The sequence below is a fragment of the Hakea prostrata genome, chromosome 3 (genome assembly GCF_041222555.1).
Source record: "Hakea prostrata isolate BN-2017 chromosome 3, UWA_Hpros_2, whole genome shotgun sequence".
Taxonomy (NCBI): Eukaryota; Viridiplantae; Streptophyta; class Magnoliopsida; order Proteales; family Proteaceae; genus Hakea; species Hakea prostrata.
In genome coordinates, this window is record NC_142602.1 from 47,253,796 (window position 1) to 47,258,376 (window position 4,581).

Consider the following 4,581-nt stretch of genomic DNA (forward strand, 5'->3'; position numbering starts at 1 on the left):
ACATAAATGGCGGATTCCGGAACAATCATAAATGCAATATGATATGAGACAAAGAATGAATGAATGAATCTAACTCTAAGTATCTTTGGTCTCTATTAGCGGACATGCTTTAAGTCATAGCACCGTACTTCTTTAGGAAAGTCCACTCACATCCTCAACCATTTAAGATATCTTGGATTCTCTCACGGATCATTTCACCGGTCTTGAGCAGCCGATTGGTAATGGGTCCTTCATCCCTCGGGACAAACCTTGGCGAGGGGGTTAAGTCAACACACTCTCTCACAACCATTTGGTATAAGTCTTGGCGCATGTCGGGGTAATACCTAGCCAAATGCAAGTCTTCTACTTGGTTACATCAAGTCAGATCCAGATACTTCCATTCCTCGTCCACTGACGATCCTTTCCGGTATCCTTCACACTAGAGTCAGCGTATCCTATGGCACCGACCAACTCGGACTACGGACTCATCAACCCTATTGGTTATCCACATATGGTAAACGGGAAGCTCTCACGTCCTCTCACGGGTTGGTTACCGGTCTTAAGCGCCCGTGAGCCCAAGTCTAACCATATGCAACCCTACCAACAAATGGCCCCCACAATGTGATTCCTGTCCTCTCACGGGTTGGTTACCGGTCTTGAGCGCCCATGAATCCCCATTGCTACCACGGGTCGTTCGGTCTCAATACCCCTCCGATTAGGGTCTGACATAACAGGACATCCTAGCCAAACACTACTAGACAATCCTATATATGTCATCCAACAGTTTAGGAAGGTGTCCAGAGGGCATCTCCGGAAACATCCCATAATATTCCCGTAGTAGTCCAAGGACAGAAGTGTCAAAAGGACACCTCTCCTTTCCAAACCATACGTAAGCATACACATGCATCAATTCATATCATCACATATATGGTAACTCCATATATGGAAAGAAATCAGTATAACAATCACTTGTATAACATTGGTAAGTAAATCATACATGAATCAATTCAATATGAATAAGTAATGCTACTGTAATCAAAGTTATGCAACAGTAGAATATCATTGTAAGAATCTAATTTAGGAAACATATTAATGATATTCAAATATAGAAACTAGATTCATGCTATCTATGTAATTAAGGAAATAACCATCCTTACCTTTTATAACTCGCAAAGAATCCTAAGAAATCAAGTAAGATCTTGGCAAACTTGAGAAGAAGGTCCTAAACAAGTATATACAACATATTAGGAAAGATCCCTAACAGAAAAGATACCAAAACATCCGAAAGCGGACCAATTCTGGAGTTGCTTTGTACTCATTGGTCGAGTGGATTGGTCGAGTGGTCCAGTCGACCAATCAGTCGACCAATGCGGACGATAGCTTAGAAAATCGAGTCTTGAGATATGAAATCCGAATTTGGTGGTTCAAAGGGTACTAATCAAGGGGTAGACTACATCGGTAGTATTCTAACATATAGGGGACCTCAAAACACTAATCAAATCAAGGTATCAAGATCCAAATTAGGAAACAAAAAGTTACCATAAATAAATCAAACATGGATCTTGATGAATTTTGAAATAGAAAACAAAGATAAGAACTATAGGAGGATGGATCATTGCTTTTGGTAATGAAAACATGAAAACATGCATAGGTCTTCATGGAATAAGGCTTAGAAGCATAAATCTAAATAAGGAAATAAAACCTACCATATATGTACTATCATGCATCATGAAGAACACATAGTAAGGTAGAAGAGAACAACTAGAATTCTATGGATTATGGATCATAGAAAGAAAACACAACCATTAACCACTAACATGATCAATGAAAGAAGATCCAAAGAGATCAGAATTCAGATTAGGAAATTAACAAAGATTAAATCATGGTTTGATCATGAATCCTTCAAAAGCTTGCAATGATCATGGTTAAGATCATTGTTCTAGCCTTAAATCCTTAGGATGATCATGAGAACATGTTCAGAGATGTTTGCAACAGAGGATGCAGCATCTCTTCTACTGTCTCAACTCAAAAAGGAAAGAAAAACAAAGATGTAGGAGAAGAAGAGAGAGTAGACATACCTTTTGATGCAAAAAGAAGAGTTCCGACGAAGATCCGCCAAGAAAACTCCAAGGATGCAAGAGAGATGACTTGCGAGAGGTCTTTGGTTCGTTCCGAGAGGGTTTGGAGGCAGCAAATACGAAGTGGACTCGAGGTTAGACTTAAATAGAGCAAGAATCAACCTAATTGCCAAAGACAGCACCCATTGGTTCGAGTGGATTGGTCGACTGGCCCGATCGACCAATCGGTCGACCAATGCGGACAACAAGGCCAAAACAGGGAATTGAAGGCCCAGATCAAATCCAAACCTAAAGGGGTTTTGTACACAAGTCAAGTGACTTACCTAGTAGGTAGAAATGCCTTCAAACCAAGATAAAGAGCACTCCAAGTCCATCAACTAATTAGATCTTCATCAGGAGCGGGTTCCCTAAAAAAAACCCCACCACCACCCTCCTTGGGGGGAAAAGGGGGGGACCACCCCCCCGGGGGGGGGGGGGGGGGCGCCCCTTTCCTCTGTTTGGGGGTGGGGGGCCCACAAATAACAAAGGTGGGGGGGGGGGGGGGGGGGGGGGTGGGGGCCCCCCCCCCCCCCCCCCCCCGCCCTTTGTGTGTGGTTGGGCCAAAGAGACAAGAGACATTTCCAGTTAGTGCTACTTTAAGATTTGAGCCAAAAGGGTATTTTCGTAATTTTTTGAAAAATTTCAAATTTGGGGAAAATTTGATTTGAACATACTAGCATGTGCGCAATACTTGGAATTTCATGTCTATGAAGTGGGTTTGAAGAAAATCGATCGAAAACTTGAATTAAAGCGAAAAATTCAGCAAGAAGGAAAATTTGGGGATTTTGCAATTTAGGTCAAAATTGGATTTTTGAAAAGTTGAAATTGGTTAAATCAAATTTTATGGACCTATCTACAATATCATCTTGAGCATGTAGCATTTGATTTCGTGCGGAAATTTCAAGCGGTTTGTGAGAAAACGGAAATTTTCTAAAGTTAACAATTTCGGTATGAAAACGTTGCGAGATGAACACCAATATGTTAGAACTTGTTGTCTATGCATGGCATTGTGTTTAAAACCTAAGGAGTATGTTTCTAAGCATTCCTAAGCGTGATTTCTAGCATTGGATACAAGCAAAGCATGGTTTTGATTGAAATGCAAGCATGAGAAGATGAAAATGGAAGAAAGAATGAAAGATTTACCTTGTTTGTGATGGTTGTGTGTTGAAGTGTTGTTGTTGAAGCACCAAAACACCTCAAGAGCACTTGGAAGAACCTTTGGAGACTTTCCCTAGAGCTCTCTCACCTTTGAAAGAGGATAAAATGAAGTTGGAATGTGTAAATGAGGCTTATAATGCGAATTTTCGCATTCTGTCTTGATTGGTAGACTCATTGGTCGACTGGGTCAGTCAACCAATCACTCGACCAATGGACACAGAGACCTCATTTTCTGCTGAATTTTTGGAAAATGTGATTTTTGCCTTATGGATTATTGTTTGATGACTATATGGATATATTTAAGCATGATTTAAGTTTTCAAATCATTTGGACTTGTGGTTTATGTTGAAACTTCGAAATTCGGTATTTTGATGTTCTCAGGTTTTCCAGGATGGTTACTCTGAGAAGTGGGCGTGGTGAATCCAGTGGTCAAGGAGGTGGTGAAATACCTCAGGGAGATGGTGAAATACCTCATGGGGGTGGTGAAATACCTCATGGAGGTGGTGAGATACCTAATGTTGATCAGGGTACCCATGAGATACCCGGTGCCCCGAATGTTGGAAGCTTCCGTGATATTGCCAATATTATGGGCAATATGATGCAGCAGCAAGCAGCTCAGTTCAACCAGATGTTGGTGGGTTTCATGACTCTGCATAATGAGACTCGAACTGGTGCTAATGTGAATCCTCATGCCGCAGTCTTGAATGCGGGAGGTTTAGCTGGAACTCCTCATACTCGTCTGATGGAGAGTTTTCTGAAGATGCAAGTACCCACTTTCACTGGAGTTACCAAGGATCCCTTGTTTCCTAACAAGTGGCTTCGTGAGTTGGAGAAGGCTTTCCGACATCTGCAATGCTCGGAAGCTCAGAAGATTCTGTTCTTTGAACGAAGTTGCAACAAGAAGCTGATGCATGGTGGACCTCCACTCGGCCCGTTTTGGAAGGTTTGCATGCAGGAGTTGTAACTTGGGAGTTGTTCAAAGAGGCTTTTTGCTTGAATTATTTCCCCGAGGCGGTGAAGGATGCGAAGGAAGCTGAGTTTATGGTTCTCACACAAGGATCTTTGTCTGTGTTGGAGTACCAACAGAAGTTTGAGGAGCTTCATTGTCACGCCCTCCCAGCCGGTACCCTATCTGGCATACCCGAGAGTGTGATCCACAGCCCGAAGATCAGGTATCGAGTGATCAACCTCCCACATAAACAATAACATAATCATGAACAATCATAACAAAAGTGCGGAAGATAAACCATAGATCCAATAAAGAAAGAATGAATCATAAATAAATCAGAATAATAGATATAATCAGAGTATCAAACAGATAAGTAAA